Source organism: Pteropus alecto, unplaced genomic scaffold (assembly GCF_000325575.1).
Source record: "Pteropus alecto unplaced genomic scaffold, ASM32557v1 scaffold92, whole genome shotgun sequence".
Lineage (NCBI taxonomy): Eukaryota > Metazoa > Chordata > Mammalia > Chiroptera > Pteropodidae > Pteropus > Pteropus alecto.
The window spans coordinates 6,852,406-6,864,138 of NW_006432447.1; the positions used below are offsets into that span (position 1 = coordinate 6,852,406).

Sequence of the window (11,733 nt, forward strand, 5' to 3'; positions counted from 1 at the left end):
TGTTCCAAATGCGTGGTGCTGCTTGTTTGATTGGATTAAAATGCAAACAACTGGTTCTACCGGTTTCTTTACCAATTTCTTTACAAAAATTGTTGGCAGACCTAAAAAACCATAAACAGCTCTTCTTGTTATATTTCAATTAGCAACAGTCATTAACTTATCACACATTTTGAGCATGAGTCTTATCTAGAGAATAAATTAGTTTTAACCAGTTAGTAAAAGGCTACCTTGTTGTACCTGTCTTCCCCTGTGCAAGGTCTATCTTATTGCTTGGCACAAAGAAGAAGGGAAACTTTCTTGGTTCTTATGTCAGGGGAACTTCCACTCTCTTCAGGGAAGCCCAATCAAGGGCCCTGGGGAGAACAAATAGGTTCTCCGCCTTAGCCTTCAGATGTTGTTGCCAGGAACTGAGCCAGTTCCTTGAAGTGCTGTTTGCATTTGAGTTTGCATTCACGTGGCTCCCTGCAGTTAGGCAGACTGGCTGTAAGCCAATGGTCTTGATATTTCTTTCCCATTGTAGTCTGTCACTGTTATTTGTTTAGTATGCCTCCTGTTCTGCAATTTGATCTTTTCATATTCTGTGCATTGGTGACCTTTCTATCTTACTGGTCTTGTGAAACTTACATTTTAACCAGTGTAGGGGTATAGTGGTGTCTCATTATGGTAATTGCTAATGAGATTAAACACCTTTTCGTCTCTTTGTAGCTCATTTAGACATCCTCTTTTAAATACCTGTTCACCCCTTTTGCTCATTTTTCTAATATTTGTCTGCCTTTCACTTTATGAATCATAGGAGTTCTTTAGATATAAGATGTCTATACAGCCCTTTGTCAGTTACATATACTGCAAATATTTCTCCCACTCTGTGCTTGCCTTTTCACTGCTTTGATGGCATCTTTTGATGAACAAATTTTTTTCCTTGATATAGTCAAATTTATCAACCTTTGCCTTTGTGGTAGGTGTTTTTGTACCTTGTTTTAAAAGAAAATCTTTATCCTGTAATTAGAAGATATTCTTCCATACTATCTTCTAAAACTTTATTGTTTTACATTTTACATTTAGGTCCATAGTCCACCTGGAATTGACTTTTGTGCATTGTTTGATGTAGGAATTGTTTCATTTGTATTCCATATAGGTATTTTTAAATTAAGACTTTATTCATTTTTACAGAATAAATTTGACATGTAACATTGTATAAGTTTAAGGTTTATAGCGTATCATATGGGTACTTTATAGTTCTGGAATAATTTATCAAAAAGGCCATTCATTCTCCATTGTTCTGCAGCGCTACCATTGTCTTGAACCTAGTCTACTTTTATGTGTTTTGGGGCTCTGTATTCTCACTGTCTGTACTATATTGCTCTGTAGTGTCTTAATCTGATAGGACAGGTTTTTCATTTTGTCTTTCTTTAAGTGATCTTGGCTCTTGGGCCTTTGTATTTCTGTATATATTTTAGAATCAGCTTGTCAAGTTCTATAAAAACCATTAAAATAAAACCTACTGTATGTTTTGACTGGGAATACATAAATCTGGAGATATAATTAGAGAGCATGGACATCTTCGAAATACTTTACGTATTTCTCCTCTTTCTTTCTCTCCCTAGTATTCCCATTACATATATGTTAATGCCCTTTGTGATTGTGCCACAGTTCTTGGATATTCTGTTTCTTTTTTCTCTTTGCTTTTCAGTTTAGGAAGTTTCTGTTAACATATTTTTAAGCTCACTGATTCTTTCCTTGGTCATGTCCAGTGTACTAATGAACCAATCAAAAGCATTCTTCGTTTCTGTTAGAGTGTTTTTGATTTCCAGCGTTTCCTTTTGATTTTATCTGAAGTTTTCATCTCTCTGCTTACATTACCCATCTGTTCTTATATGTTGTCCTTTTTTTTTTCCCCTCCATTAGGGCCCTCAGCACATTAATCAGTTATTTTAAATTCCCAGTCTGATAATTCCACTCTGTAGACCTATGATTAGGCCTCTCAGTCTTTTAGTAGGCCTGTGTCCCTGAACTTCACAAGTGCTTCTCAGTTCCCACACCCTTTAACTGAGACAGGAAGCCTAGAGGGAACTGGAGTTAGGTATTTCTCTTTCCCCAAGTTGGTTAGGTTTTGGTAAAACTCAAGTCCGTTAGGTTCTAGTAAAACAGTTTGCCTTGAGGGCAGACCATGTTAAGAACAGAATGCTCTGGGCATATTCCGAAATGGTTACTCCCCTCCACCCCCTCGCCCCCTTTGCTGGAAGCATAACGGGACACTTCTTCAATTTTCACAGTGAAAATCTAGCGTGCTCCTAGAGGTAATATTCATAGAAGTGTGGGGGATCCCCAAGACTGCCTGCTACAGAGTTTTTAACTCTTAAACTTGCCTATGCTGAGCTTCCAGCAATTTGTCAATTTTGTTGAAGTGTTCCTACCAGTGCTGGCTCCAGCTGTGGGCATATGCTCCTGGGATTCTCCTGGTAAGCTGTGGTTCTCTGTATCCATCTATTTCTCCAGTTTTCAGGAGGCCATTTGCCCTATGACCTAAATTCTCTGTGGAGCTGAGAAGAGTTGTTGATTTTCAGTTTGAGGATGGGAGTGAAGACTGCTAAACTCTCTACAGGCCATATCAGTAACTGGATGTCCATTCTTTTAATATGAGTTTTTGAGTCAGTGATCATATTTCTTTTTAGGTCTTCTAATTTTCTCTTAACAAAATTTTATCATTTTCTTAGAAAGGTCTTGCAAATGTTCTCAGATTTATTCCTATATACTTGCTGTTTGTTCATGCTATTGTAAATCCATTTTCTTTTAGAATTTAATTTTCTAACTATTGCTGGTATATTAAAAATAGTGATTTTTTAATGGCTTTATTGAGATATTTGCATAACAATGTTCATTTGTTTAAGTAATGAATATTATAACAATTCAGTGATTTGGGTGTAATTTCAGAGTTCTGCAACCATCATCATAATCTAATTTTAGAACATTTTCATAGTCCCAGGAAGAGATTTTATACCTATTAGCAATCATCCCCCACAGTCAAGGACTAATCTATTTTTGTCTCTACAAAAATGTGTGTTCTGGTCATTTCATTTAAATGGGATCATATCATGTAACTGGTTTCTTTCACTTACCATATGTTTTCAAGGTTCATCCATATTATAGCATTTATCAGTACTTCATTCATTTTTATAGCCGAATAATTTTTCGTTGCATGGATATACCGTATTTGGTTTATTCAGTCGTCATTTGATGGATATTTGGGTTATTTGCAATTTTGGGTATTATGAATAATGCTGCTATAAGCACTTGTGTACAAGTTTTTGTGTGGACATTTTATTTATCTTGGGTAGATACCTACAAGTGGAATTGCTCAGTCATGTGGTAATTCTTCATGTAGCGTTTTGGAGAACTTCCAAACTGTTTTCCCAAGTGGCTGCACCAGTTTACATTCCTACAACAAATATAGGAAGGTTTCATTTTTTTTACATTCTTGCCAATGTTCGTTACTATCTTTTTGGTTATAGCCATGTCAGTGAGTATGAAGTGGTACCTCCTTGTAGTTTTGATTTACATTTCCTAACTGGCTGATGATTTTAAGCATCTTTTTCATGTACTTATTAATCATTTGCATTTTTTTTTCAAGAAATATCTCTTCACATTCTTTGCTCACTTTTAATTTGAATTATATGTCTTTTTATTATTGAGTTTTAAGAGTTTTTTAATATACGTTCTGGTTACTAAACTCTATTAGCTATATGATTTGCAGATATATTCTCTAGTCTGTGGGTTGCCTTTTTCTTTTCTTGATAATATTCTTTGAGGAACAATAGTTTTTATTTTGATGAGGTCCAACTTACCAATCTTCTCTTTTATTGATTAGGCTTTTGTGTTATATATAAGAAACCATTGCTTGTGCAATGTGTGATCTGAGAGAGGAGTCCAAAATGATTATCTTGCATGTAGATATTCAGTTGTTTCCAAATCATTTGTTGAAAAGAATATTCTTTTCTCCATTTATTTATTTGTTGGTTGGTTGGTTGGTTATTTTGTTGAAAATCAATTGCTATAAATCTTAGTCCTTATTTCTGGGCTCTCAGTTCTATTCTGTTGATCCACATGCCTGTCCTTATGCCAGCACCACACTGTCTTGACTATAGCTTTGTAGTAAGTTTTGAAATCATAAAGTTTGAATCCTCCACCTTCATTCTTTTTCAAGATTGTTTTGGATATTCTGGGTCCCTTGTATTTCCACATGAATATCTAGTTATCTTTTGCTGTTATCAATTTCTAATGGTCACAGGATATGATCTGTGTATTTTCAAATTCCTTTGAAATTTGTTCTATGGCTTCATGGTAAATTTTTGTAAATGTTATATTTGTACTTGAAAAGAATGTGTGTCTGCAGTTGTTGGGTGCAACAAAATGTCCATTAGGTCAAGTTAATAGCATTGCTCAAATCAGCTCAAAAATATTGCTGATTTTAATGTCCTTGTTCTATCAGTTACAGATAGAGATATGTTAAAATTAGCTAAGGCAGCTTTCTTTTGGTTAATAGTTGCGTGATATATTTTCCTCCTTTTAAATTTAGACCTCTCTACTTCTTTATAATACATAGCTTATAAATAAATAGTTGTACTTTGTTTTTATTTAAGTAGTCCAACAATTAATTGCTAATATATTTCAATTTAATTCACATCTGTGTGCTTATTTTTGTCTCAAGGGTCCCATACTTCTTTCTCTTTTCTTATTTTTTTTCCTAGGTATGTATTTTTCACTAGGTATGTATTTTTAAAATGTTATTTCCCCTCAACTGGCTTCTAAGTATATACTCAGTTTTTATTCTGTTAATAATTACCCAGGAAATTATAACCTTTGATGTTACTAACAATTAATGTTACTACCTTTACCCACTTCCTGAACCATATATTCCATTTCCATAGTTATCAAATATAGTCCATTCCACTACAATATGTTTCTTTAGTGAAGCTTAGTTCATACATAACTGATAAACAATGATGTCAGTATAACTCAGAAATTCTGCTAGTTTGTGTGGTTTTCTCTAGCATGTTAGTGTTTTGAAGTCATGAGAGGCAAGGGTCCTTATAATTAAAGACAAAGCCTAGTGTTGTATGAAGACCTTGGAAGAGAAAGTTAAAAATTCTGCAGAAATGCCTAACTTTAGTGCACCAAGACACTGTTTTAGTGGCTTTAAGAACCTCTAACACACTGGGTAACTTCAAGCTGTAGCAGAAAATACAGATGAGTAAGTTACAAGGACATTTCCTTCTGTGTTAAAATAATCTTTTCATTGACAAAGAAGTCTACTCTTAAATTGTATTTTTTTAAAATAAGTTAACACCCAGAAAGTGGACGTTTTTGGTATATAGTTCTATGAATTTTGACTCAGATTTGTGTACCCGTCACCATAATCAGGACACAGAACAGTTCTTTTCTCCCCACACCTTCAGCGTGTTGTTCCACTTCCTCTGGTCTCTTTGGCTTCTAACATGAAATCCATTGTCATTTCACTAATTGTTTCTCCATAAGAAATGGTGCATCATTGCTTTTTTATTCTTCCTGCTTTGAAGGTTTTTTGTCCTCTGTCTTTAGTTTTTAGCAGTTTGATGAACAAGTGCCTGGCCGGGCACAGTGGCATGCATCTGTAGTCCCTGTAGCCACCGGGAGGCTAAGGCAGGAGGATCACTTGAGCCCAGAAGTTTTGGGCTGCAGTGCGCTGTGCCGATTGGGTGTCCCACTAAGTTCGGCACCAATATGGTGACCGCCCCCGGGAGGTTGCCTGAGGATGGGTGAACCAGACCAGGTCAGAAACAGAGCAGGTCAAAACTCCCATGCTGATCAGGAGTGGGATCATGCCTGCATGACCCCCTCAGCTGCTCTCTTCATCTATGAGGGAGTTGTCTGAATGCAGAGGACCCAGCAGAGGCCTGCAAGGGGATAGAGGAGCCACAAGGTAGAAGGGGCCGCCCAACCCAGGAACATTTGCTTTGTTTATATGTGTGTAGGGGGAGGCTTTGCTGGTATTAAGCCACTGAGATTGAAGTTTGTTATAGTGTTAGTCCATCCTGACTGATGCAGAAATTGGTAAAGGAAGTGGAGTCTTGCTGAAATACAGTTGTTTCAATTAGCAATAATCATGCCTCGCATAAACCTCATTGGCTATGATACTGCCACTGCACAAAGCTAAAATCCTACAATTGTGACACTGGCTTAGCAGTAGGTGGTAAGCCGTGAGGAAGCTATACTGGGGACTTGGAAAACAGAGATCCATATTCTTCAAAAACCATTTGTTAAAATGATCTCTTTTTGAAATGTGAGAAGACAATATATCTAATAAGTTCTTAGTACCAGAGAAAAGGGTGAGGAGTAGAGTCTCATTGTGTGTGGATATTATTGGCTGCAATGATGAGGTATTGCAACAATGATGTACACTGAAGAAAGTCCTAGCCAGTGTAAAAGTAGAATTGGAAGGAAATGGTGATATTCTTGAAATTTGGCACCTTGAAGGAAGGGAAAGGCTAGTATTTTGAAGCCCCAAGTAGAAAGAGATAAGATTTTTAAAAAGCTTTGAGCAATAAAGATTCAGTAAAACTTAGTTGAATAAAGCACTCAGGGCAAATGTTTCAATTGTGGCCTTTTTGTTAACTGGATAGGCTCCAGGTAGCTAGCTGCCTTTACATTGAGAGAAAGGCAAGGGAAGGAATGAGAAAGCACTTTGAGATTTGCGTACAATGACCAGGAAAGAACCCTGGTTATGATTAATCCATGGAACTGAAAGCAAATAGATTAGCAACCCCATAAGGGTTTGGAGGTATTAACTTTTGTAAGCTACCACAAGCCTGAACAAAAACTGGCTTTGACTGTTCAAGACTTAAAACAATCATTAGAGTGGCAATGGTGGTGCAGTGGGAGGCAAGCCTGAACCCCACATTCCTCCACGCACAGAACATCCTAGGATGTTCTCTTATCTGTCAGCTGCCAAGATGTTTTCAATGAGTTCCAAGAAAACCGGCACAATGGACTGAACATGTTGGCTTCCCATAAAACCTTTGACTCATAAAATCATGGGATCTACATCTCTGCTGGGATCAGTAGTAAACACTTTAAACTTACAACATCAAAAGGTGAACATTTGCAACTTCCGATGCTGACCAAGATGTGTTAACAGACCAGATTTACTTCCACACCAAATAACTAAAAAACTTAAAAAATACATGAAACAGTGTCATTAAAACATTGAATATCAGGCAGTGAAGAATAGTCATTCCTGAAAGATGAGAAGCTAATGAGATGACCCCTATGATGGCCCCAGCTTAATGCCTGGAGGTGAACCCAGGGAGAGCTTAGCAGTCTCTTCAAGTTGAGAAGAAGGAGCTGAGAGGCCAAAGTGGCTTGAGTTTGCAGGGCAGATCGTCAGAGAGGAGAGTTGCACAGAGAGAACTCTAGAAATCTGCAGAAGTTCCCTGGAGTATTCAACTAAGTACTGGCCATGCATATGTATGAAGAAATTTCACGAGGCAGGGGAAAGTATCACCTAAAGGATTGGAGGAAGAATCCCTGTACTTTACACAGGGACAGACACAATGCCTGTTCTCACCATCCAGAGAAGAAAATTTCATAATTCACGGGGTGTCAGATAGAATACACAGAAGAGATTGCCTCAGTAGTGGGGAAAAATTAGCCCTAGACTAAACAGTACTCTGGGCCTATCTAATAAAACTTAATAGCAAGATCCGAAAGAAACTGATTCCAAGTAACTTAATCATGTCCCATAACAAGAGCCAAACATTTACAGAAATACAAAAACATCCAGCACCCAAAAAGGTAAAATTTAAAATGTCTGCATACATTCAAAATGAGCAGGCATGCAAAGAAGCAGAAAAACATGATCTATGAAGAACAAAATTAATAGAAACTGACTGAAAAATCACTTAGATAATAGAATCAGTAGGTTGGGACCTTACCACGGTTATTAGGACTATGATCCATATGTTCAGGAAGATAGATGAAAGACTGAACATGTTGAGTAGAGACATAGAAAATATAAAGATCCAAACTGAACTTAGGCATGAAAACTACAATGTGTGAGATTTAAAAAACACACTGAATGTTACGAAAGGCATATTAGATATTGTAAAAGAGAAGATTAGTGCAATGTTACAAAAGGCATATTAGATATTGTAAAAGAGAAGATTAGTGAATTTGAAGACAGCAATAGAAACTATCCAAAATGAAAGACAAAGAGAAGAAATAATATAAACAAAGCATAAGTGGGCTGTGGGACAACTTCCAGCATCCTAATGTACATGTAACTGGAGTCTCTGAAGGAGAGGAGAGGAGAGAAAAAGGTGAAAAAAATTTCATCCAGCCTTATTGAGATATAGTTGACATATAACATTGTATAAGTTTAAGGTAGGAGTACAATGTGTTGATTTGATACACTTATATATTGCAAAATGATTACCACCTTAGTGTTAGCTAACACCTTCATCACATCACATAATTACCATTTTTTTAGTGGTTAGAACATTTAAGATCTACTCTCAGCAACTTTCAAGTATGTAATAATTTATTAACAATAATCACCATGCTGTACATTAGATCCCCAGAACTTATTCATCTTAAAACTTGAAAGTTTGAAACCTTCACCCAACACTGGACGATGAAATTTGGCCCTGTTAGAGCAGAGAGCCTATCCTGAATAATACAGGTGATTAAATAGGCAGATAGATGGGTATGATGTAGGTAGTTGGGTGGGTGGTGAGTAGGTGGTAAGTTGAACATAGTTGAGTGGGTACCCTTATACCCAGGAATCAGACTCCTCCAGAGCTTGGACCCCTGATTCTTAGTCCCTTACACCCTGCCAGACTAATGACTGTTTCATTCCAGCTCAGTTTCATCCCTAAGGAAGATCCACAAAGAGCTGTGTCATGAAGGATGGATAAAATTTAGGCACTTAGAAAGGGAAGAGGATGGTATTTCAGGAAAAGGGAAAGCATAAGCAAAGAAATAGAGCCATGGGGTTCAGTTCCCTGCTCTGTCACTGGCTCTACTTGCACTTTGTAGAAGTTTTGAAGGAGGATGGTCACAGACCTACCTCAGGGGTGTCAGGAGTGTCTGTCGGGAGTCTGTCCTAGAGCTGGGGACACAAGTGCCCTTTAGCTGGTGTTGGCACACTAACACAAAGGCCCTGATGCTATGTAAGGGTGGATTGCTGGCATGTAGCACAAGATGCTCTTCTCCTTGCTCCTGCCAGCCTAGGGTTTGGCTTACCAATGTCAGGGGTGGTGACTAAGGATAGAGAAGCAGGAGAGTGAGTGCCTTTTTCTTTTGTGGCTAAAGCATGCTTACTAGAGAATAGTCAGGGGTGCTGAGGGTCATAACCCTGGGAAATGCTCTGAGGGTCTTGGAGGGAGCCCTGAAATTGGCACGGTCCAGCTGGGCTTGCCCTGATCAGCTCAGCACTGCTTCCTGTGCCCTTGTTGCCTACTGCCTCTGTGGGTCAGGGCTCTGGGGTGCCTCTGGGTTTGTCACTAAGAATATTGCTATTAAGACATTTAGGTCCCCTCGAGATGCCTCTGTTCCCTAAATTTCAGTTATTTCAATCTGTGGCTTTTGCTATTTCTGCACGGACTCGGATGCATTATTTGCTTAACATTCTCTTTAAACAACCATGGAAGACCTATTAAAAAGAAAACATAAATATAATTATTTAAAAAGGACATTTCATATATACCTATGATAAATGGAAAACCTGACAGAAATAGAAAGTGTTCATATAAATCAAAACGTATGTTTAGAATAATGTAGTGTGATTCCATATGCCACCGTTGGAAAATGCAGGGCCCGCTCCTGTGGCTCCTGCCAGTTCTGTGCTTCTGTGACCTCTGCCTTCTGCTGACTGGGAAAGCGGCCTAGATGAGAAGCACACCCCACAGTCATCATGTGTTGCCCCGCTGTTTTCTCTGTGGACCAACAAATCATCCCCGTGGTTTTGCAGGGTGAGGGACAGAGGTCTGGAGCGCCTGCGTTCAGAGGGACCTTCAATGTTGGGACGAACAGTATATCTGAAGAGGAAGTCCTGTTTGTTATCCAGTTCCATCTGAAGAATCTCACATTCTGTGAGAAGAACAGCAGTGGAAGCTTACATCAGGAGGCTGTCTCCCAAGCGCCCTTGGGCCCTACCAGATGCTCTAGGCAGGTATCCTCCAACCCTGCTGGATGGGCAGCCATAGACAGACAGCACACTTTCACCAGGGGCTGACAGCTGCCTTCACTTTCCATGACATGAGAATGTCAGGAAGAGCAGGATGGGAAGGCAGAAGCCAGAGACATGTACACTCATTAGGCCACATCCTGAGCAGAGAGGAGGCCAGCAAAGCTATGTGGGGCTTCTTTGCTGCTAGTATAATACAGCACCTAATATTGATCGAAGCCTGGGATGTGCTCAGGCCTTGTGGATGTTCTTGCCCGGGCCTCCTCAATCCTTGAGGTCAGCCCTATCAGCATTCGCTCTTTCAGAGAAAGATCGGTTTAAGAAGTGGGGAGAGCTGTGTGTGGCAGAGGGACTCCAACCAGGCTGTCGGAGCAGCCCCACTACTACCATGCCTTCCTGCGCGAGTGTCCCTGGGGGAATGCTCTCCTGCCAGCATCTTCTCCTATAAGAAACTCCTGCTGGAAACAGCCCCACTACTACCATGCCTTCCTGAGCGAGTGTCCCTGGGGGAAATGCTCTCTTGCCAGCATCTTTTCCTATAAGAAACTCCTGCTGGAATTTTGGCTGAGTTAGCACTGAATCTATAGTCCAAATTGGAGGAGAATTGACATATATCTCTTTGTTACTTTAGGTTTTCTTTATCTTAATATATTGTAATTTTTAGTGAACAGGACTTGCACATACTTTTAAAATTTATCTCTGAGTATTTCATATTTCTTGATACTATATAATTGTTTTTAAATTTGATTTTTCAATTATTCATTTTTGGCATATAGAAATAAAAGATTTTTACATATGGACCTTGAATCCTGCAACCTCTCTAAATTCTCTTATTGTTTCTAGTAACTGTTTTTGGTAGATTACTTAGGACTTTCAATATATATGAGCATGTTGTCTACAAATAGACAGCTTTATTTTTTCCTTTCTAATCTTTATCTTTTTACTTTTTTTTTTTTTTTTTGCCTTATTACACAGGCCTAGTATCTCCAGTATTCTGTTGACTATAAGTGGTAAGAAATACATTTTAGAATCATTATTGGTTTATTTCTCAATTGTCCACATCATATTGTTATTAGATCATCTTGATTCCTCTCTAGAAATACATCTGGGATCAGATGACCTCTTATGCACTCTATTTAGTGAGCTGGTTAAATGTTTGAACTCTAGAGCCAGAATGCCTGGGTTCAAACCTTGACTTTACTAGATACTAGTAATGTGTACTTGGTCAGGTAACTAACCTCTTTCATTCAATTTTTTGATTTATAAAAAGAGCATGATTATAATTATACCTACTTCATTGTTTGTCTGTTTTGGTGAAGGTTAAGCCTTGACTCATGGGAAGTGCACATTGAATGTCAGTATCAAGTAGGCTCCTGAGTGGTCTCATACTTCCAGCTTTGCCCGCTTCAGTCTGTTCTCAGCATAGCAGCCAGATGGATCCTGTTAAGCGCTAAGTCAGAGCATAGCACTCTCCAGTTCAAACTCCTCCAGTGGTTCCTATCTCATTCAGAGTA

The 11,733-nt window shown here is 38.5% G+C and overlaps 1 pseudogene; it reads right to left on the reverse strand.

Annotated features, from left to right (window-relative positions):
* Positions 1 to 6,060: 6,060 nt before the first annotated feature.
* LOC112476034 lies at positions 6,061 to 6,188 on the reverse strand (annotated as a pseudogene).
* Between the last annotated feature and the right edge of the window lie 5,545 nt (positions 6,189 to 11,733).